The 23,755-nt window shown below is 50.7% G+C and overlaps 1 protein-coding gene and 1 long non-coding RNA gene across 4 annotated transcripts in view; one reads left to right on the top strand and one right to left on the bottom strand.

Moving 5' to 3' along the window:
• Positions 1-3,975: 3,975 nt before the first annotated feature.
• On the bottom strand, positions 3,976-23,352 carry LOC310712765. The gene is made up of 3 exons (XR_014528997.1): positions 23,039-23,352; positions 21,673-21,874; positions 3,976-4,331 (listed from the first exon to the last, which is right to left on the bottom strand). It is a non-coding gene; the product is annotated as an uncharacterized lncRNA (long non-coding RNA).
• NPAS1 (neuronal PAS domain protein 1) overlaps positions 12,598-23,755 on the top strand; it is a 93,647-nt gene continuing 82,489 nt past the window's right edge. Inside the window, exon 1 of one of the 3 annotated variants that reach the window (XM_083515815.1) lies at positions 12,598-12,915. The gene's annotated coding sequence lies outside the window, so the exon portion shown is untranslated. Of the gene's footprint in view, positions 12,916-13,462; positions 14,118-23,755 lie in introns of those variants that run through there. The other 2 variants (XM_083515817.1, XM_083515816.1) reach the window with 2 other exon arrangements.

Genomic DNA, 23,755 nt, shown 5'->3' with positions numbered 1-23,755 from the left:
CAGTCCCAAACATCTGGAGAGCTGGAGTTTGCCAATGCCTGTCCTAGAGGCATTGACAACATGAGTTAACCCAGGGTTATGGGGCACCTTGGGCTCAAGTGTGGCCCTCCATGCCTGCCTACCTGGCACTTGGAACACCCCCTGAGCCACACCCCTCACTGCCTCTGCTTCACTTCGTGAGTGCTTTTCCTTGAGTGCCGCTCATGCCTCTTGCTTACCTGAGTAGAGGCTAAAGAAAGGGGTGTGTGTGTGTGTGTGTGTGTGTGTTTAGAAATCAGCCTATGGCGAACAGGTCAAATATATAAAAATAAAAAAATTCCTTCCAGTAGCACCTTAAAGACCAACTAAGTTAGTTCTTGGTATGAGCTTTCGTGTGCATGCACACTTCTTCAGATACACTGAAACAGAAGTTGCCAGATCCTTCTATATAGTGAGAAGGTGGGGAGGGGTATTACTCAGAAGGGTGGTGGGAATGGGAGATTGGCAGATAGCTGAGATGAGCCTGTTGACGACTCTTAACGACTGCAATAGGTCTTACAGGAAAAGGCAAGGGGTGAGAAGGTGAAAAATGGCTTAGTCATGTATAATGAGATAAGAACCACCCTTCTGAGTAATACCCCTCCCCACCTTCTCACTATATAGAAGAGTCTGGCAACTTCTGTTTCAGTGTATCTGAAGAAGTGTGCATGCACACGAAAGCTCATACCAAGAACTAACTTAGTTGGTCTTTAAGGTGCTACTGGAAGGATTTTTTTTTTATTTTGACTATGGCAGACCAACACGGCTACCTATCTGTAACTAGGTCAAATATATGTTCCTTTCTCCGCCCACTTTGGCCTCTGGCTCCACCCACCCCTGGCAAGAACATGTAGCGCTCAGGCTAAAAAAATGTTTCTCATCTCACTGAAGCGCATTGTGCAGTAACTACATGGCCAGCAGGTGGCAGTGTTGCTTTATTTTGCTTTGGAGCCGTGATTGAAAAGGAGACAAATCTACATCAGATTTACTGATTAGTTTGCATTTCTAGACTTCTTGTGGCTGGCATCCATCTGTCTTAAGAGACAATGGAGTGTGCCTCCGGGGATGAAGGCAAACCGTGGGAGAATCACAGCACCTGCCGGGGCTGCAGAAGCTGGTAACTGCTGCCTCCTGTGTTGTTTTTGCTGCGTTACCAAACCTGGGTAGTGTGTAGAGAGGCCCTGGGCCTCCCAGATGAGAAAAGAAAAATCCTCTTGTCTTCACTGCTGGCGTCCAAAGGAGAGAGCAAGACATTTGGCACCAGCTGGGCTGCCGGCAGGAGGCCTGCAAGGCGCCGTCCAACCGTCTTAGGGACTCCACTCTGGGTTCGTGTAGTGTCTGCTTCTCCCGAAGATATCTCACAAGGCAGCAGAGATTTAGGATCAGAGTTTTCTTTCCCAAGTTGATGAGCCCCACCTGCCCCTCACTTCCCTCTTGTTGTTGTTTAGTCATTTAGTTGTTTCCAGCAAAGGCCCGTATACTTCAAGCCATGGTTTTCCCAGTAGTGATGTATGGAAGTGAGAACTGGACCATCAAGAAGGCTGATCGCCAAAGAATGGATGCTTTTGAATTCTGGTGCTGGAGGAGACTCTTGAGAGTCCCATGGACTGCAAGAAGATCAAACCTCTCCATTCTTAGGGAAATCAGCCCTGAGTGCTCACTGGAAGGACAGATCCTGAAGCTGAGGCTCCAATACTTTGGCCACCTCATGAGAAGAGAAGACTCCCTGGAAAAGACCCTGATGTTGGGAAAGATGGAGGGCACAAGGAGAAGGGGACGACAGAGGACGAGATGGTTGGACAGTGTTCTCGAAGCTACCAGCATGAGTTTGACCAAACTGCGGGAGGCAGTGGAAGACAGGAGTGCCTGGCGTGCTCTGGTCCATGGGGTCACAAAGAGTCGGACACGACTGAACGACTAAACAACAACATTAGCAGGGGGTTAGACTGGATGATCCTTGGAGGTTCCTTCCAAGACTACAATTCCACGACAATTTTACCAATACACGAGATAAGAACATCAGGAGCTGGATCAGGGCAAAGGCTTCCTAGCCCAGCGTTCAGAATGCACAGCCAGATCCTTTGTCGGGAAGCCCAGGAACAGGACCTGAATCGATTCACACTCTCCCCCACTCGTGAGGAACTGGTATTTCACCAATGGAGGCGAAACGGAGACGCTGCGGGCTGCGCCGCTGTGCTCAAAGGGTTAACTCCCGAGCCAGTCTTCTTTGGGTCTCCTCTCTGCTCCCCCCTCTATCCTAGCCCTGAAAGAGTTAACGGAGGTCAGGCATGTGTCAGCGGCTGGCAGTGTCTGGAAACCATTGCGTGGTTATGAGGCAGCGCAGGGGCCCCCCAGGGATCATCTGACATGGATTGAAAACTGCCTGATTGACAGCCGTGGCTCTGCCGGAGTCAAAGGGCTTCCCAGCGGAGCCACACGGGTCAAGCTTGGGCCTAGTCCCTCCAGGCAGCTCTGGCGATGGGTCTTTCCACAGCCCACCCCTCCTCCTGCCGTGCGCACCCTGCATCACCAAGCGCCTCCCTTCCCCATTCATCTTCCTGATCACGCTCGCATTCCTCCGCTGGCCGGGAGCCTCTTCAAGTATGCAGGGAAGGGAGCCTGTGCGCACACGGATGGGCGCACCCGCTGTAGACGAGGCCCGGCTGGAAGGAAAACCCTTGGCCACATCGGGTGGGGTGGAGGGGCATGGCAGAACCCCAAAGGAGGCAGACCTCATGCAACATAAGATGCTCTCTGCATGGCACATCTTCCAGAACTGTGCTGGTCCCGTGGGCTACCCAAGAGGCGAGGTCCAAGTCCGGTCCGTGGTCAAAGGTGCAACGAGGAGGCAGTCCGTAGTAGCTGAAGCTGGGTGCAGGGCAGGGAGTTGGGTGAAGTCAGGAACAGGCTTGCAAGCAGGGAGCCAGGGCGGGTCAGGCAGAAGAGCAGTACAGGGTTCAGGCAGGAACTAGCAACCAGCAATGTTGCTCCCGCAACCTGGGACTGGGCCTGGCCGGCTTTTATCTGCCCCGAGGCATAGGGTGGCCCCAATCCTCTGGTGACTCACCTCTCCTGGCCTGGAGGCGAGCGCTCCTCCTGCGGGAACTTAGTTCCCTCCACCTCTCTGCCCTGAGCCTCTGCAGCTCAGGAGAGACTGGAGGGTTACCGGACCCAGAGGCAACCCCAGCTTCCTCTGACGGGGCTGAGAGTGGAGCACCTGCAGGCAATGGGTCCTCCATCACCTCAGGAGCAAGACCAGACTCAGCTGATGCCTGCACCTGAGGATCCAGCACAGGTGAGGACCCTTCAGGCTCACGCCCCAGCCCCGGCTCAGCTGGTTCTGGAGGCAGGGAATCCTGTGCAGGCTGGGATCCCTCAGATTCAGCATCCAAATCCAAATCCCAGGCCATCACAAGAAACCCTCCAAGTATCCCAATTTTCCAGGGACAGTCCCGGATTTACAGAAGCCGTCCCGCTTTCTGATTTGATCCTGGAACATTCCGCTTTTCCATAGGACGTCCCTATTTATATTGCAGAAATGTTGGAGGGTATGGAATAGGATGTCCCTAGGGCAGGGGGCAGGGACGCTGTGTGTTAAACCACAGAGCCTAGGTCTTGCCAGTCAAAAGGTCGGCGGTTCGAATCCCCGTCATGGCGTGAGCTCCTGTTGCTCGGTCCCTGCTCCTGCCAACCTAGCAGTTCAAAAGCACATCAAAGTGCAAGTAGATAAATAGGTACCGCTCCAGCAGGAAGCTGCTCTGGTTCGCCAGAAGCGGCTTAGTCCTGCTGGCCACATGACCCGGAAGCTGTACACTGGCTCCCGCAGCCAATAAAGCGAGATGAGCGCTGCAACCCCAGAGTCAGTCATGACTGGACCTAATGGTCAGGGGTCCCTTTACCTTTACCTTAGGGCAGGGGTCAGCAAACTTTTTCAGCAGGGTCTACCCGTGGTCTAGGGCTTCTTTACAGCCAGGACTCTCCAGAATTCATTTCTCAGGTGGACAGCCATTTCCATTCAAAGAGAACGAAGGAGGTGGGTTCTGGGACATCACCTTATAGAAAAACTGCGCTGGACACCCCTATTTTCATTGGAGACATGTTAGAGGGTATGATCTGTTGTCTGAGAGTTGCAGAATCGGGTGGCAGCTTTCTGCACGGTGAATGTGAATGGGCTTTTTCAGATCCACAGCATCGTGGAGTTTCCACACTGCTCCGAACACGGCGGGTCATCTCTGGCCAGGTTTCCCTCGAGTAGTCCCACTGAAACGGCTGGACCCAGCTTAGTCATGTTCGTGGCTTTTCATGGGCCTCCTCTGAGTAATAATAATAATAAATTTTATTTATGCCCCGCCCTCCCCGGGCAGAGCCGGGCTCAGGGTGGCTAACACCAGTAAAATTACAGTAAAAACATAATAGGAAAAAAAAGAAAAAACAATTTAAAATACAGGTTAAAATGCAATTTAAAATGCAGCCTCAATTTAAAAGTAGCCTCAATGGTCGCAAAAGGAGTCAATTCATAGAGTACTCAGAAGTTATTCAGACATCACACAATGTCCACCGTGGACCAGGGAGCAGGTTGGTTCAGTCTGCATTTACAGGCAAACTCACATAGAATCATAGAGTTGGAAGAGACCACAAGGGCCATTGAGTCCAACCCCCTGCCAAGCAGGAAACACCATCAGAGCACTCCTGACATATGGTTGTCAAGCCTCTGCTTAAAGACCTCCAAAGCAGGAGACTCCACCACACTCCTTGGCAGCAAATTCCACTGTCAAACAGCTCTTACTGTCAGGAGGTTCTTCCTAATGTTTAGGTGGAATCTTCTTTCCTGTAGTTTGGCTCCATTGCTCCGTGTCCGCTTCTCTGGAGCAGCAGAAAACAACCTTTCTCCCTCCTCTATGTGACATCCTTTTATATATTTGAACATGGCTATCATATCACCCCTTAACCTCCTCTTCTCCAGGCTAAACATGCCCAGCTCCCTTAGCCGTTCCTCATAAGGCATCGTTTCCAGGCCTTTGACCAATTTGGTTGCCCTCCTCTGGACACGTTCCAGTTTGTCAGTGTCCTTCTTGAACTGTGGTGCCCAGAACTGGACACAGTACTCCAGGTGAGGTCTGACCAGAGCAGAATACAGTGGCACTATTGATTTGTGATTTGTGCTTTCCGAAACAATACTGGAACTGAAAGACAACCTGCCTTAGAAATCTGTACTTCTCTGGATTTTGCGAACGTAGAATGGTCAAGTTGGAATGGACCCCAAAGGCCATCTAGTCCAGCCCCCTGGAGTGCAGCTAACAATGTGGTTCTCCAGCCAAGTAATGTGTATATAAACTGGCATATGCTAGAGTACAGAGCGCATTCAAATGGATGTTCAGTAGTGAACATAATATGCAAAAATAGGGAAACGAGCTAAAAACATGCAAAAGACTATCGTTAAAAGGTAATTAGACTCTTACAGAATTGAAACTATATATAAAGAAGCAAATCTATTACAATACAGATAATAAAAACAGCACGGCATTATTAAAAGTCCTTTAAAAAACATAACAACTCCCAAACAGTTCCCAAAGGCTTGTCAGAATAAAAGCCTTCACCTGCTGCTAAAGGGAGGAGGGAGCCAATCTCTGGGCAGGGAGTTCCAAAGTTGCCTGGGAGCTACCACCAAGAAGGCCCTGCAGCAGCATTTGTAAGTTTCCCTCCGGCCACCAAGTGGACTAGAAATGGGGAGTCCAGGAGTTGCAGGAACACTGGACACCCACAAGCTAACTTTCTGCCTCCCAGTCTTCAAAGAAGAGAAGAGAAGAGGAGTTTGGATTTGATATCCTGCTTTATCACTACCCGAAGGAGTCTCAAAGCGGCTCACATTCTCCTTTCCCTTCCTCCCCCACAACAAACACTCTGTGAGGTGAGTGGGGCTGAGAGACTTCAAAGAAGTGTGACTGGCCCAAGGTCACCCAGCAGCTGCATGTGGAGGAGCGGGGAAGCGAACCCGGTTCCCCAGATTACGAGTCCACCGCTCTTAACCACTACACCACACTGGCTCTTAACCAAAAGCCCAGGGGCCCCATGGTGTTGTAAGGAAGGTGCTTCTCTTGGAGTCCCTGATGTGAAGTTCTTGACTGTCAGTCCCAGAAGATTTGCACCCTGCTCTTCCGATACATTTGCATTGCTCAGAGCAGCTTCTGACACATAGGATGCAAGACTCTCTTAACAAAACGAGGTGGAACAGGGCTTGTTACTTTCCACATCACTCCTGGCAAAGGAATGTGAAAATCCAGTGGTCCCCAAACTTTTTCCAGGCCGATTTGGTTCCATAAACTCATCTCTAGTGCTCCCCTATGCTGTAAAAAGCATTTATCTGAATAATGCTTTTCACGATCCACTACGGAAGAGAACACAGTAGCATTCAGAACAGTAACGATTAATTGCATAGCTATTCAAATCCAATTTGTAGCCCTGGATTCCCAGAAAAACTGAGTGTGTGACGTTGATGTTCACAAAAATTTATAAATATATGCTCTGATCTAATATTGTAGCACACACACACACACACACACACACACACACACACACACACACACAAACATAACATATATGCAGCAAAGAGTGCTGCATGGAAAATATTTTCACACATTATTACAGAACATAAGGGTGAAAGAAAGTCATAGCATAAAATATTGATGGAAGGGACCCCTGTGGTCATCTAGTCCAACCCCTGCAATGCAGGGATCTCAATTAAAACATCCATGACAGATGGCCATCCAACCTTTGCTTAGAAACCTCCAGTGAAGTAATGTCCACCAGCTCCCAAGGGAGTCAAACAGCTCTTGCTGCCAGAAAGTTCTTCCTGATGTTTAGTCAGATTTTCCTTTCTTGTCGCTTGACGCCATGGGTTCGAGTCCTACCCTCGAGAGCAAGAGAAAACAAGCTTGCTCCATCTTCCGTGGGACAGCCCTTGAGATATTTGAAGATGGCTCTCGTAGCTCCTCTTCGTCTCCTCTTTTCCAGACTAAACATTCCCAACTCCCTCAACCATTCCTCATCAGGCTTGGTTTTGAGACCCTCCTCTACAAGAGCCCTCTCCCCTTTTGTGGTTTCCAGAAACTGGTATTCAGCCAGAAGTGGTTTAGTCCTGCTGGCCACACGACCTGGAAAGCTGTCTGTGGTCAAACGCAGGCTCCCTTGGCCTGAAAAGCAAGATGGGCACCACACCCCATAGTCTCCTTTGACTGGACTTAAGCATCTACGGGTCCTTTGCCATTTTTACCTTTATTCGAAAGCATTGCTGCTTTCAGCTGTGGAGGCAAACAGAGCCTCCGTCGTAGCTAATAGCTAGATCAGGGGTCAGCAACCTTTTTCAGCCGTGGGCCGGTCCACTGTCCCTCAGACCTTGTGGGGGGCCGGACTATATTTTGGAAAAAAATGAACGAATTACTATTCACCACAAATAACCCGGAGATGCATTTTAAATAAAAGGGCACATTCTACTCATGTAAAAACACGCTGATTCCCGGACCGTCCATGGGCCGGTTTGAGAAGGCGATTAGGCCACATCCGGCCCCCGGGCCTTAGGTTGCCCACTCCTCAGCTAGATTACCCTCATGGTTGCTTCCGACTCTAATAAGAATAATAATTTCATTATTTGTACCTTGCCCATCTGACTGGCTTGTCCCAGTCACTCCCTGGGCTGCCTCAGCCATCTATGATTCTATGAGTCTCCGTAAATTTGTCCAGTCCTCTTTTACAGCTGCCATCACTGGCTCCTGTGGGAGAGAGTTCCGCAGTTTAAACTACGTGCTCTCTCTCTCTCTCTGTGTGTGTGTGTGTGTCCTGCCATGAACTTCCCACATCCAGAAATTCCTCTGGCCCTTTGACTGACCTCCCTGTCGCCGACGCCTTTCGGACTGTCAAATTTTATCCGCTGATGGGAAAAAAGGAACAGATATTTTTTAAAAATGCCTGCATTGTTCATTCCAGGACACGCCGCGATAAAGGTGGACGTGGACTCCCCGCCCACTCTGCACAACTAGAAAATGACAACAGCGTATCTGACAAGTTGATTTCGGAGGGATGAGTTGTCAGAAAATCTGGGCGGGGGGGGGGGAGAATTCTCCAGATAGTGTTGGAAGCTGTGTACTGTACTTGGGTACCAAACAGCATTGAGAGGACTAGCGGCATGTTCTGCCCTCATTGAACCACCGCAAGCATGTGGGGCGGCCCCCCTCGCCCACGTGGCTCCTGCCTCTCCCTTCTCCCTACCCCCACCCCACACGCAACGGCCTGTCAATCAAGCACAGGGTGACATGGCAAGCCGTCCTTGGTCATTACGGCTGACAGATGTCCATTATCTCCTAATCTCTCTGCATTAATCAGGTGTTTGCTGCCAATCACGTTGGCTGAGGGAGATGTGTTTTTATTTGCATCTGTCAGGGCCAATTACTGCTGTGCAGACAAAAGCTTGCCATGTTTTTACCCCCCCTCTCTCCCTCTTCTGTCATGGATTTCATCTTTCCTCTTGCAAGGAGGAAGGAAGGCCGGAGGGACCTTTGAAAGTTGCAGGATTTCCACAGGCTCCAGAAAGGGGCAATTGGGAGGGTGGGCGGGCTTCTCAGAGGGCAGAAAATTCTGCAGCGCCGCAAACGCCTGGTCAGCAACTAGGGACTCTGCTAGATTGGTAAAGAAAAAGGTGTTTTATATGCGTTGTATATGCAATATAACATTGCGACACCAGAGGGCGCCGTGGAGTTCCGTTTTTTGCCAACTCGATTTTTCATACAAAGTTTACAACACGTTTTCCTGAAACGCTGCTTTGATGTGTCTGGATCCAGCCAAGGTTTCTTGGTGAGCTGCTTGTGGAGGAAGAAGGGGCCTGAGACCACCCCAAAGTGGGTGCCATGCCCTGTGTCTATGTCTTACTGTTGTTATTTAGTTGTTTCCGACTCTTCGTGACCCCCTGGACCAGAGCACGCCAGGCACTCCTGTCTTCCACTGCCTCCCACAGTTTGGTCAAACTCATGCTGGTAGCTTTGAGAACACTGTCCAACCATCTCGTCCTCTGTTGTCCCCTTCTCCTTGGGCCCTCCATCTTTCCCAACATCAGGGTCTTTTCCAGGGAGTCTTTTCTTCTCATGAGGTGGCCAAAGGATTGGAGTCTCAGCTTCAGGATCTGTCCTTCCAGTGAGCACTCAGGGCTGATTTCCTTCAGAATGGAGAGGTTTGATCTTCTTGCAGTCCATGGGACTCTCAAGAGTCTCCTCCAGCACCAGAATTCAAAAGCATCCATTCTTTGGTGATCAGCCTTCTTTATGGTCCAGCTCTGACTTCCATACATCACTACTGGGAAAGCCATAGCTTTGACTACGGACCTTTGTTGGCAAGGTGATGTCTCTGCTTTTTAAGATGCTGTCTGCTTTGCCATGGTGAAGGGGCTTGAATAACTCAGAGAAGCTATGAGCTATGCCGTGCAGGGCCACCCAAGATGGACAGGTCAAAGTAGAGAGTTTTGACCAAACATGATCCACCTGGAGCAGGAACCAGCAAGCCACTCCAGTATCCCTGCCAAGAAAACTCCATGTCTTACTATATTTATTTATTTATATCTCACCTTTTACTTCGAGGAGCCCAAGGTGGAACACATGGTTTCTCCACACAACGGCCCTTTGAGGTAGGTTGGGCTGAGAGGCAGTGACTGGCCCAAGGTCATCCTGGGAGCTTCGTGGATGAATGGGGATTTGAACCCTGATCTCCCCGGTCCTAGCCCAACACATTAACCCAGGGTTTCCTCAAACTTGAGTTTCCCGCAGCCCCCTCCCAAACTAGCAGGGATGATGGGATTTGTAGTCCAAAAAACAGCTGGACACCCAAGTTAGTTGTCCATTGTCCTTGACACATTGGAGAAAAAAGTATTGCTTGGAATGTCAAAAGACAAGGCTGGGTTTTCAAAAAATACTGTCTTAATATGGCTATCACACATTGGGAAGAGTTCCTAAGGCACAAGTCCCATTTTACAAAGTTTATGTAAAAGTGGGTGATTGCCAACTTAGTTCTAGCTATTGAAATCCATAGGCTTAAGTCACGCCCTTTATTTCCAGTGGGTCTTCTCTGAGTAGAGGTGGCATTGCCCACAACCTAGACTCTACTGGAAAAGCTTGATTATTTCAGTTTTATTTCTTTCATGTCAAATTTCTCGTTATGATTAATTGCTACGTATAAAACTGGAAATTTAAAATTAAGATTTAGGTATGTAAGTGGTTGAGTTGGACTTGGCAATTGTCTTATTTGTTGGGTCGACAGCCAGGCTTATTTATTTATCTAATGTGTGCGCGCGCGCACACACAAAACACTCTAGCCATGATAAACATATTTTCTCCAAAGCACAGAGTTGTTGTTTTTTAACTCTGATTTGCGCTTAATTAAACTCATTTTACTTCTCACCTCATTCATTTTATAATGTGCACTCCCCCTCTTGTTTTTACACTGTGATGATGATGATGATGATTTATTAAATTTGTATATTGCCCTTCATCTGCAGTTCTTAGGGTGGTACACAACATAAAAATGGTGACCTTTGACAGCAAACTTGATGCCTTCCCGAACATTTTGGACCACAAAATCTCAGCCTCCCTGAACTTTGGCCCTGCTGGCAGAAGGGCTGATGGGAAATGGAGTCCAACAAGAGCCAGAAGACAAAAGGTGAACCACCCTTGATTTTATTACGATGATTATAAACCACCCTATAACAGAGGTGATTTGTTTTTACAAAACGAAATAAAACAGATTAGGAACAGACAATACACTGCACAAACCGAAAGCTAAGCTAAACCTAAGAATTGGTATAGATTTAGAAAACTGAAGCAAGTTTGAAAGATCTGGTGTTGAAAATACTTTGGAATAGTTGCCAAGTGGGGTTTTCTTGAGAGAGAGGGTGCCACCACCAAAAAGGCTTTTCGCTCCTCTGGTACTCATTTAGGGAACCGAAAATGGGCCCCCCAAAATGACCTCAGGGTTCAGATAGATAAGATAGGTGGGACAAACTGCCTGGTCCCAAGACAATCCAGGCCAAATTCTGTCGTCGTGTTTATTTTGGTTGTTGTATACCATGGGTAGGCAAACTAAGGCCCGTGGGCCGGATCCGGCCCAATCGCCTTCTAAATCTGGCTTGCGGACGGTCTGGGAATCAGTGTGTTTTTACATGAGTAGAATGTGTCCTTTTATGAAAAATGCATCTCTGAGTTATTTGTGGGGCATAGGAATTCATCCCCCCCCAAAAAAAATATAGTCCGGCCCCCACCAGTGGCATAGCGTGGGGGGTGCAGGGGGGGCCGGCTGCACCGGGCGCAACATCTGGGGGTTAGGGTTAGGGGGCGCAAATCCACGGGTTAGGGGGCGCAAATCCACGGGTTAGGGGGCGCAAATTACTTGCCTTACCCCGGGTGCTGACAACCCACGCTACGCCACTGGCCCTCCACAAGGTCTGAGGGACAGTGGACCAGCCCTCTGCTGAAAAGTTTGCTGACCCCTGTAATGTATACTAACTTCCATAGGAAAAAGAAACAGGAATTGTAAACTATAATATGTGGAATTAACAAGAATAAGTATTAGAATAAATAAATGGAAAACCCTGACAAGAGATACTGAGCTTCCTTACCTTAACACAAGGAACAAACCTTTATAGTGAATAATGATTCCTTCAAGAGCGCAAGTTAGAGGAATATTTGGCAAATAAAATGTAACTAGCCCCAAAGGGGAGCTCCATGATCCAGCAGAAGTCCATGTTAAATTCATGTCTTTGAGTGCAAACTCTTGGTATGCTCAGAGGCAATTCCAACAACTGGCTTTGTACAAAAGTAAAGAATGATTAAATTAAACACCTTTGGTGTTGCTTCTACATTCCTACAGTGCGGGGGTGGGGGTGGGGTGGACTAGATGGCTCTGGGGGACCCACACTACTGTACAATTCTGATTCTATGGTTGCTGCTCTTCTTTCAATGCATGGACGCTTTCTGGCTTTGGTCTGCACGCATTTCTTCTTTTTTTGCCAAATAACATTTATTAGTTTTCCCAATTTTGGACAACATCAGTGCCAAATCACATCAAATTTAACACAATCGCCCCCAAAAGTTGACTTCCCACTTTGCGTCCTAGACGCGTCCCTGCTTTCCCCCATCGCTTGCTATTACATTTTGATTTCTGATCCCTATTTCATTCCTTATATTACAATTACAATTTATTATTATTGTTATTTTTTAAAAAAACCCTTTCCCATTATCCATCAGCTGTCGATTGATCAACTCCTGCTCGTATATATTCCCGCAACAAGAACAAAAGGCGGTTATCCATCTTCCTTGCCTGCCCGCTCCGAACCTGCGCGCATTTCCAGAATCCAGCGGCGCGCTTGTGTGTGTTCGGTGCGTGCGCGCGTGGAGATGAGCGCCCCTGCGCGCGTACAGAGCGCCCTGGCCGCTCAACTTCGGCTCGGGCCGACCCCCCCTTCCTCCTTCTCCTCCTCCCCCCTCCCCCGCCCCCCCCGTCCAGTCGGCGGAGGGGCGGAGGCGGCATCAGTATGCGCAGCGCCGCGCCCGCTCATCACCATGTGAAAGGCAGCCGCGCCGGCGGCGCCTGCTGCTTCTGCACCCGCTCCAGCGAGAGCGCAGCGCAGCCGGGGCTCGCCGGGGCGGACGCGCCTTCGCCGGCCGGCCGGCCCGCCTCCCTTCCCTTCCTCGTGCGCGCCCGCTCGATCGCCCGCTCTATGGCGGAGCCTCCCCGCCGGGCCGCCCCGAGGCCGCGCTGGACGGGCAGATCCCGGCGGGGGCGTCCCGGGCGCGGGGAGGAGAAGGAGGCGGGCGCCGCCACCGCCACCGCTTCTTCTGCTTATGCTGCCATCATGCGCGCCCGGTGAGTGAGACGCGGGGAGCCTGGCGCGCCCCGACGAGCCCCCGGCGGCCCCGGAGCGGAGCACGTGCGCGCCGGGCGCGTTGGGGTGGGGTCGTCGGGGAAAGTTTGGGGGCGGATTGGAGGGGGATCCGAGAGCGGGAGGCGAGGTGATTGGGGACCCCCCACCCCTCCGAGGGTGAGGGTTCAGGGACGAAGAGGGGGAAAGTTTTGGGGGCCCCGTAGGGCAACGTGTGGTTTTGTGGGGAGGGTGAGAAGATTGGGGGAAGAAAGGGGACGAGGTGGCGCAGGAGAGCTTTTCTGAAGGCTGGAGCCGCCTTTTGGGGGAGCCCCTAGACGGGGTTTGGGGTGAGGAGCAGAAAGACGGTTGTGAAGAAAGTGGGACGGAGGCGCGAAGTTGGGACTGGGTGGAGGATCTGGGGCGGGACGGGACCCCACAGGGTCATCCAGCTCAACCCCCTGCAATTCAGGAAGCGAGGGGGTTTCGATGGAGGCTGCCTGAAAGTGGGTGCACCCACTTTTTTACATGGGGGTGGTGGTGGAGGGAGTGGTGAGGCTACCACGGAGCTGTGACCTGGCTCGTCTGAATTGTCTGGAGCAGCAGTGATGTCTCCGATAATGGCGGGGAGAGAGAACCACATATAGGAAGGGAGCACAAAGTTCCTAGTGGGGGGTGGATGTCTCCCTGAAGGAGGGGGGGCGCTTGATGAGAGGTTCCTGGGGTCATGTGACTTGCATTAGGCACTGGGTGGGTACCCATAGATGGGTCAAGCTGTTGTGAAGGAATGTCTGATGTCTCCTTTCCGTGGTTTGCCTGGGGATGCAGAGTCAAAGCCTTTGGGAATCCGGCCTCCTTGCACTGCCCCAGAGCTGGATGGTGGTGCTTGGCTGCTTCCTGGCTGCTTTGCCGGGTCCCTCTGCCCCTTGGCAGAGATCCTCCCTGCCCTCGATTCTGTGGGGTCCTCCTTCTATTTCCCCCAGTGTGGGGTTTCCCCACCACCTGACCCTCCTCTTCCATCTGGTGCTTTCCCTGTGCCCAACTTCCGATGAGATTTAGGCTTGGAGGGGTGGGGTGAGTCCTCCCCCCACTTCAGAAGAAGCAAGGCCACCCCCATAATTCTTGCTTGAACCCCATAATCCAGGGTGGTGGGTTCAGTGAGTGACTTAACAGGAGCTTTTTACAGGATCCAGCCAAAGCGAAAAAGGTAAGTGCGAAGTTTGCTTCCTGTAAATTCTGGCCCGGGATGTTCCTCTCCCCTTATCTTTCTGGGGTGCCAAAGAGCAAACTGCGGGCGTCTTGTCTGGTGACTTCTGTATTTGCCCAGAGTGGTTTGCATGGTCCCAGCCTTGCTTTGTGCCAAACTTGAGGGCTTTTTTTCCTGGGCGGAGGAGGGGGGGAAACAATTGTTGCTTGTTTTTGCTCCACCAGAAGCAAAAGATGGGCATGAGCAAATAAATAAATCGACTCACCGCTGAACAGTCAACTAGGCAGTCACCCTGGTGAAATCTGGATCAGGCAAGAAGTGCATCGCCTGCCCCCAATTTGGCCCTTGAGGTTCTGAATCGTGGCCACTGTTTTCTATGATACCTTCTCTGCACTGAGCCAAGAATTGGTTAATTTTGTGAAAGAGGTGCTGGGGCTCCCCATTCCCAGCTTTGCTGGCTGCCTTCTCCCCCTCTCAGCTGCAGGCGTCTCGGGTGTAGTGAGCAGTCAGGGGGAAAGGCACTCTGCACATGTTCAGAGGTTGCAGCCTCCGTTCACCGCAACTTTGCCCGTCCAACAGCTGACGGCAGAAAACAGGTTTGCAGGTCTTGAGTACTGGGGTCACGAATTGCAATGCTCAAGGCTGGACAGGGGTCTTGGCTGAGTTGGTTGGATCCTCACGAAAGGAGATGTTGTCCTGACAGAGTTTCCAGCTTTGGAAAGGGATGCTTTCGGTTTTTTTGCTTAGGGCAGAAGCAAAGCGAGGGAACTCAGACTTCGCAGTGTGTGCATTTGTTCCTGAGATCCAAAGGCTTTTGGAAACAGTGCTCCAGGTTTACCTGGGCTTTTGTGGAAGGAACACAGACGTCAAAAGGTGTTTGGGTTGCAGAGCTTCAGAATCTGGTTGCATGCAGGTATACAGCTTGGGCGTCTCGTGTGGAGCTTGTGCCAAAACCTGGATGTTGAGGGCTTTGGACAGCTCAGGGATAACGAAAAGCAGAGCAGAAAGCTCCAGAGAGTTGCCTTCATCCTCCTGGCTATCATTTTCAGGGACTCCTTATAACACAGGTGTGTGTCCCTTCCTCGCTTCCACACCTTTTAACTGGGCTTGTGAAACAGCCACATACTGGACTGCTTTTTGGCCAGCTAATATTACTTCTGTTGGTCCACTTAACTCAGTATTGTCTACAGTGGTTCAGCCAGGAGTCTTTTCCAGCCATGAATTGAACCCGGGACCTTTTGCATGCCCCAGGGTGGGTGGGGAGGAGGGGAAAGCCTCCCCGTGTTTCTATCAGGCCTTCAGATGTGCTAGAAGTGATGGGCGCGGTGTGTTTGATGGTGGATGCTCCAGCCTTGTGCGCTACACTTCCCTTCGAGTCTGGGCTGCCAGCAGGAAACTCTCTTGTAAAAAAAATGCTCTTTTATTTTAGGAGCTAGCAGAACTTTTCTTCAACCCTACCCCCCCCCAATTTTTGATTAAAACTGCAGAAAGCAAATGGTTTGTATTCTTAAAAAAAAAAAGTCAATCTCCCCCTTTCTTACTTGCCAGGTTTAAAAGGAAAGGGGTTGCCGTTTCTGGCAAAGTGTGCTCTGTGCCGCCCAGCCCCCTGCAAGTTTTTGTTGGGGTGGGGGAATCGGCGCAGGTTGTCTCAGGGCCAGATTGAAGGCAGGCTCAGTGATAGAGCATCTGTCTTGCGTGGAGAAGGTTTCTGGTTCAGTCCCCAGCAGGTGAGACCTGGGAAAGGTCTCTTTCTAGTTGCAACCCTGGAGAGCAGCTGCCAGTCCCTGTAGGCAGTACTGATGCATCAGAATACTTTGAGGGGCTCTATGTGGAACGAATGGTTCCTTTGGAACGAATGGGAGATCCTTGTCCTCCAGGGGCTTCGCTTCCTTGCTGCAGCCGTCAGAGATGGTGGCGTGAATGATTTTGGTAGAGTGCAATCCAGCGTTTCCTAATCCCTGTTTCTCAGCTGGGTGTCTTCTCTGCCACTTGGGTCGTGTTTCTGAGCAAAAGGGCATTTATTTCCCTTTCGTTTTCTGCCTTGTATACCGATGCTGAATTTCTCTCTCTGAGCGAAAGTCTTTCTGCAATTAAAACACCACCAGATCCCTGCATAAGAGAGAGTTGGCAGGCAGCAGGTACGACCTGACTTGACCCTTGATTTGGAGGGGCAGAGTAGACTGAAGAGTAACAGGGAGGAGAGATGCAGTGGAGTGTCCTGGAAGAAGGCATGGCTGGCTGGGTGGCAACACACTGCGCTGCAACTTTTTGTTGCAGGGCTCGCTTGTTTATTTCTTTCCATCAAATCCTGGCTTTATACCACAACTCTTTTTCAAGCCTTGCATGTGTTTTCAAAACCGCTTGGGCTTTCTTTAATTTCCCGTGTTGTTTGAACAGCTCCCCCTCTCCAACTTTCTCTGCCGCGTTTGGGACAGTCTCTCTGGAGGTCTGGCCCCAAATATTTCATTGCCCCATCAGCTGTGGGCGTTTGGAGAGGTGCTTTTCAGATCCCTCTCAGTGTTACAGAGGATGCTGCCGACTGAGCAGGTTCCGCAAGTTGCACTCTCCGTTCTCCGGTTTTGCAAGGGACGATGGGGGGTGCGCACCCCAGGAATTGTTCTTTGCTTCTCTGCACCCCCAAAAAATCTTGTCTCGCTTTAGCTATAGCCCTGGCGGTGCTCATAAACCTGGGGAACTTCTGGTCTTGTGGCTGCTTAAAATGTTTGCCGCTAGGAATGCGATATTGGCGTTTCAAAGAAAGCTTTCCTTCTAGCTCTTTTGGCTACTTTATCTCTTCTCAGGGTTTTTTTTTTTTTTTTTTGGTGCAGTGAAGCGCTGCCGTGCCAATAATCTTTAAGCTGCCTCCCTACCTGAACTCCCCTTTGGAAACTAATTTGTGTGCCCTTCCGCTCTTCCTCGGCGCCCTCTGCGGGGTGATCTCTCCCCAGTTGCAGGCTGCCTTTTCCCTAGTCTTCTCCCTCGTCCTAGTTAGTCGCTTTCACCCCTTTTGTTGTCATGGCTGTCGCTGGCGCACCAAACGGATGCTCCTTTCCAAAAAAACACACACCACTCCGCCTTCCTGGCTTGAAAGTTTCAGGCATGCACAAGTCCCCGATGGAGTGTGTCTCCATCCTCTCCCCCCCAAAAAAAACACCCCCCGCCTTCTGCTCCAAAGTCTCCTGGCGCCCCAGTCCTTTCCATGCCATCCTCAACATGCAAAGGTGTTTAACCGGCGGGCCTGCGAGGGCATTGGTATGCGCGGTGTGCAGTGTCTATTGATGATCTCGATTTTATATGCGAGAGAGGTGTGGGTTTTGTATTGGTATGTGCGAGAGGGTGCTGGTGCAGTTATGCGTGCTTCTGGATCGGTATGCGTGGGCACTCACGCATCGAATGCGGGGAAGAGGAGGAGAAAGGAGAGGCTTGGGGGTGCGTGCCCCCCCTCCAGAGCCTGCCTGGTAGAGCCGACTCTATGCTGATGCTTGAAAAAGAGCCCCTTTTTCTCCTGCTTTCTTGAATTTCCAGCCACTGCAGATAATACTTAATTTCAGCTTTTCCGATAGACTGTTCTGCACAGCTGGGCCAAACTGGGCAGCCTTCCTCCTCTTCTGGCGAATTGCACCCCAGGGCGAGAAGTTTATTTGGCACAGCCCAAGGGGGCTTGGATGTCGCGAGTCTCTTCTTGGTTAGGTTGTCGCTTTGAAACCGAGGTTGTTGTTGTTTAGTTGTTTAGTCGTGTCCGATTCTTCGTGAGCACGCCAGGCACTCCTGTCTTCCTCTGCCTCCCGCAGTTTGGTCAAACTCATGTTTGTATCTTCGAGAACACTGTCCAACCATCTCGTCCTCTGTCGTCCCCTTCTCCTTGTGCCCTCCATCTTTCCCAACATCAGGGTCTTTTCCAGGGAGTCTTCTCTTCTCATGAGGTGGCCAAAGTCTTGGAGCCTCAGCTTCACGATCTGTCCTTCCAGTGAGCACTCAGGGCTGATTTCCTTCAGAATGGAGAGGTTTGATCTTCTTGCAATCCATGGGACTCTCAAGAGTCTCCTCCAGCACCATAATTCAAAAGCATCCATTCTTCGGCATTCAGCCTTCTTTATGGTCCAGCTCTCACTTCCATACATCACTACTGGGAAAACCAGAGCTTTAACTATACGGACCTTTGTTTGGAAACCGAGGTTAGCTGAGGTTAAGCAGAATGAGGATGTGCAGTCCGTTTAAACCAGGCCTTGGCAACCAGGCGACCTGCAGACTGTTTGGACTACAACTCTCACAGCTGGGCCCCCGGCCAATCCTTATGGTATACTGCCTCTGGTCTTGGAATCTTTATTCTTAACCAGTGTGGTCAGTCACTTAAGTAGAGTCCTGTGGGATCAGGCAGTGCTAGAAACGCAAATATTTAAGCTGACCGCCAAATGGCACCTTAGACCTAGGTCAGTGTTTTTCAACCACTGTTCCGCGGCACACTAGTGTGCCGCGAGATGTTGCCTGGAGGGAGGCGGGTGAGTCGGGCGGCGAGAGGCGGGGCGGCGGCGGCGAGGAGAGGCCGCCTAGCGCGGGGCTCTCGCCGTCTGCCTGCCTGGCAGCCTGCGAGCTCGGCGGGCAGCGCCTCCGTCCGCAGCGCCCGCCTCGCGGCTCTCATTCCCTGCCCCTGCCAAAGCTCACCCAGCCAAGCCGCGCTCTCCTTCCTGCCTCGCTTTGCTGCCTCCTCCCCCCCCACCCCCAAAGCTTGGAGGTTCCCCGGCGCCGACCCGCAGGTTTGACCCCTTTCTCACACCTGTTCGCGCTCCTTGCACGGAATGGGGCGGATGGGGAGGAATGGGGCTCGTCGCTGCCTCCGCTCGCCCTCCCCCCCCTCCGCCGGCGGTCCCGCGATTCTTGGCTTTTTGGCGGTTGGCACAGAAGGAAGGCAAGGGGGAGGGAAAAAAATTGAAACTTACACTTTCGTGCGTCCCTCCCGGCGTGACGCTGCGCGCTGACGTCACGGGGCTGTAATGGTGGTGTGCCTCGAGATTTTTTTCATGAAACAAGTGTGCCTTTGCCCAAAAAAGGTTGGGAAACACTGACCTAGGTTGTGGTCCCAAAACGGAATCTCTGGGCACTTTTTAAAAAACCTATAGAAATTATTATTATACTGCCCCATAGCAGTGGTGGAAGGCAGTGTGGTGTAGTGGTTAGAGTGTCGGACTGGGAGCTGGGAGATCAGGGTTGAAATCCCCACCCAGCTGGGTGACCTTGGACCAGTCACAGCCTCTTAACCTTCCTTATAGGGTACTACTTTGTAGAAACGGATGGAATATAAATGCAGCAAATAAGCTCTTCCTGCTTAAGAAAGCTGGAGGGGCCAGCCAGATGGAGATGTCAGTCGCCAAGCTGGCATCCAGAGATCGCAATTTGATCCGCGCCGGTCTCAAAATGTGCCTGACTCATTTCTAACATTGCATCTGTAGGGCACCTGGTTGGCAAAAGCAAAATTTCATTTCTGAAATAAATACATGTTGGGCGGAGGTCTCTGTGATCCTTTCGTTGTCTGGCTGGGACAGAGGTCTCTGCCTGATATGTAAGGGGGAGCAGGGCAGGTGGCAGTTGTCAAGCGGTGAGGGTAAGGCCCTTTGTGCATGCCCAGAGGAACAGTTCCGAAAGTACGAGGCCCGGGAGCCTGTGGCCCTCCAGTTCTTTGGCCAGACTCCAGTTCCTGTAATTCCTGATGGTTGGCCATGGCGGCTGGAGCCATTGGGAGTCCAACAGTATTTGGAGAGTGCAGGATCCCGACCCCTGCGATATATTATTACTTTGGACTTCCCGGATGTTTTGTTCACTCTTGCCCAGCCATTTAGGTAGAAGCTTTCAAGGGAAACTGGGGGAAAAGAGGTGACTTCTCATGTTGGTAGTACCACTTTTTTGTTATTCAAAGTGCTTGGCAATCCTTCGCTTTTTCACCCCTGATATCCTGGAGGATTGTGTGTCAAACATCCATGCCCTGGTTAACTCTAGGCTTGGCTACTGCCCTATTCTCCACAAGGGGCTGCCCTTGAAGACAGTTCAGAACTACAATGGGGGAGAGGAAACCCACGAATATATTTAGATGTATTTTTACAGTGGGGAAGCTGAGCTTGAGAGCTAGTGACTTAGCCAAGGCTGACTCCACAGGATAGATTTGAACTCGGGTCTCCCGGGGCCCACCCTGAAATCCCTTGTGGCCCCTTTGTTTTATTGTCTCCGAAGAATATGGCGATGCGCTCGATTTATTTATATTTTATTTTTAGGAAGGTCTCCTTCTCTCTGGGTTTTTACTGCCAGCTCTGTGGATTTTTAATTATAACTCCAGCAAAGGGAGTCAGCGATAATTGAGCTAAATTTGTGTCATAGTTTATGCTAATAATTTTTTTTTTTGCAATTAGTGGCTTTTTAGCAAGATTCTTCTCTCGAGCTCAGCTTCTTGCTGCTCGGAGAGTTTGTCAGCCCTGCAGTTTTCCATTCTTCCCTCTGTGCCGCTTCCTCCCACCCGAGTAAAGCAAACTTGTTTTCTTGCAGAGAGCTCTCCGTACAAATGGAGAGCTATTTCAGGGCCTCTTTTCTGCATCCCAAAAGGCAGATTTCTCTCTCTCCCCCACCCCCCCCAGTGTCATACGACTTTTCTATATGTCACTTTCCCTAAATTAATGTGAGTGTAAATATGTATACTTTCAAAAAATTGACTGTATAGGCAGCTCAGCAGTATAACTCTCTCCGAGCTGTTTCACAGCAAGGAGCAGAATAGCGAATCCAAAATTCAAGGCACGACTAGGGCAGGATTAAATTCGCTGCTTCTCCAGCTTCAGCTGACGGCTAGCGCATCTCTTGCCCTGCATGTGCACTTTTGGGGTGGCCAGGCGAGAAGAAGGTGCGACACTAGGGAAGTCTCCTTTGGCCTGATCTAGCTAATGGGGACTCTAAAGGTAAAGGGACCCCTGACCGTTAGGTCCTGTCGTGTACAGGGTCAGGTTTAAGGTACTGGTTTTAACCTTGAAAGCCTTTTACGGCCTAGGACCCTCCTACTTACAGGACCGCCTCTCCTGGTATGTCCTGCAGAGGACCTTACAGTCTGCAAATAATATCATCTTGGAGGTCCTGGGCCTCAGGGAGGTTAAACTGGCCTCAACCAGGGCCAGGGCCTGGGCCTTTTTGGCTTTGGCCCCAGCCTGGTGGAACGCTCTATTGCAGGAGACCAGGGCCCTGCGGGACTTGACATCCCTCCGCAGGGACTGCAAGATGGAGCTGTTCCGCCTGGCCTTTGGTCCGGGCCCAGTTTGACCCCCCCTCTATGGGATCCTGTAAGTTACCTCTTTGGCCCTTAATCGGCTCATGTGGGACCAACATGGATAGCTGGCCCTGAGGTTCCCGACCCCTATGGTTGTAATTCGTGGGCGATCATTTAATTTTATACGGATTCTAATTTTTAAGCTATATTTTAATCAATTGTTTGATTGTGTTTTAATGTACTTTGATATTTGATGTCAGCTGTCCTGAGCCCGGTCTTTGGCCGGGGAGGGCGGGGTATAAATAAAAATTTACTTACTTATGTGGAGTCCAGTGTGTCATCCTCCCGCAATTCCACAGGTGTCAGTCAGATGCCCCAGACATCTCTCCCGTCACACTGCTGCTTCCCAGCCACTGGCATTCTGAGGTAGACTGCTTCTGAATCGGCAGGTTCCATCTAATCGCCATCCACAGACCCCCTGCTCCATGACTTTGTTGAATCCGTCATCCACCATCAGATTCTGTGAAACGGGATTAGGGAACCTTGGGCAGCGTGGCCCTCCAGGCTTCTCTATGTGGCCCTTGGAACCTTCCCTAGGACCCACCCTTTCACTGGCCCTCTTTCGCACCCCAACTGTTTTTGCCTAGCTGTCTTTGAACTCTGCTCTAATCTCGATGGAAGCCAGAGAGGCGAGTGCGAGTAGAAACTAGCCTACCGTGTAAGGGTTAAAAACCAAATTCATGGCCCCACCCACTTTTGCTTCCATGTGGCCCCTGGGGAGAGGAATAGGGCCCTTGGGTGAAAAACGGTTCCCCAATCCAGAATTAAAATTTGTGCCCCAAGTTGGTCGGTTGATTTGCAGCCTGGAGTAGCTCACAGCTATTTCCTGCTGCGAAATAAGTGCATTGCATGGGGGTTGGGCTAGATGACCTTTGGTGTCCCTTCCAAGAATGTGGCCCGGCAGTTTGGACAAAGGCAACAGCGGGTGTTCACCCGTAGCCACCCCAAGGAGCTGGGGGGGGGGAGCCCAGCATGGAACCCAGAGGCTGTTGCCATGCAGAGCCAAGTCAGATGAGGCGGCAGAGTTTTTCCTCTGCAAAGCGTTTTTGCAAACAAATCGCAGCAGTTTCCGCCGCAATCCACACTGTTCAGAGAAGGGCTGGGATGTACGGAGCCACGTACGGCAGGTGCAATGTTGGGGGGTGCCAGAGAAATAAGTGCACCCCATTGGCACAGGGCAGGTTCTGAAATGTGTAGAAAAATTCCTGGCATTTCGGTTTGACTAGCCGGTGCATGCGCTGCTGAAATATTGAAACCAATCCCCCCATTTCTGGAATCATGGCACGGGGCACTTTTTAAAATGATAATTGGAGTAAACGTGCTGCCAGTCACTGTCGGGAGACATTTTCCTTTCCAATTCTGGATGACCGTTAATGCGCCAGGACAAAAACGTTTTCGTGTTTGCCCTTCGCTCTCAGACTTTGCCGTTTGATTGGCTCAAGCGGGGGGCGAGGGCCCTGCAAGGCGGTTGGACTCCAATTCCCATCAGTCAGTGTGGCCAACGCTCAGGGACCATGGGATTGTAGAATTATAGAGTCGGAAGGGGTCCCCTAGGGGTCATCTAGTCCAACCCCCTGCAATGCAAGGGGAGTTGTTGTCCAGCCGTATCTAAATGGTTCCTTACCCCTGGACAGAAGCTTTTGTTGATTAGTCTGCTGATTGAGACTTGCAGATCTGAGAGCCAGTGTGGTGTAGTGGTTAAGAGCGGTAGTCTCGTAATCTGGGGAACCGGGTTCGCTTCCCCGCTCCTCCACATGCAGCTGCTGGGTGACCTTGGGCCAGTCACACTTCTGTGAAGTCTCTCAGCCCCACTCACCTCACAGAGTGTTTGTTGTGGGGGAGGAAGGGAAAGGAGAATGTTAGCCGCTTTGAGACTCCTTAAAAGGGAGTGAAAGGCGGGATATCAAATCCAAACTGTTCTTCTTCTTCTTCAGATCGAATTTAATGTTTATGGGCATGAGGACTAGAAACTTCAGTGCTGTTTTTTGGCACTGATTCTGAAAAGATTCTGCGCTGGGCACTCAATTCTTCTCTTTTGGGCTGGTGTGTGTGAGTGTGTGTGAGAGAATATACACAGCATTGTATACAGTTTTGGCTCCAAGTGATTGCAGTGGGAAAACGGAGTTCACAGGAAGAAGGAAAAAAGCGCTGCATATTCCAGAGATGCTGAATTTGGTCTTGGCTTTTCCTTGTGCTTAGATTTAGTTGCTCAAAATGTTCTTTGAGGGAGGCTTCAATAACAAAAAACACCCCCCAACAAAACCTTGCTGAGCAGCAGATCAAGTGTACAGCCTAACAGCAGTATGACTTATAATTCTCTGGCCAGGAGGATTTTAATGTT

Source organism: Podarcis liolepis (assembly GCF_965112155.1).
Source record: "Podarcis liolepis genome assembly, chromosome: 7".
NCBI classification, from domain to species: Eukaryota; Metazoa; Chordata; class Lepidosauria; order Squamata; family Lacertidae; genus Podarcis; species Podarcis liolepis.
The sequence above is the reverse complement of the archived record's forward strand: the minus strand, read 5'-3'. Positions and strand labels throughout refer to the sequence as shown.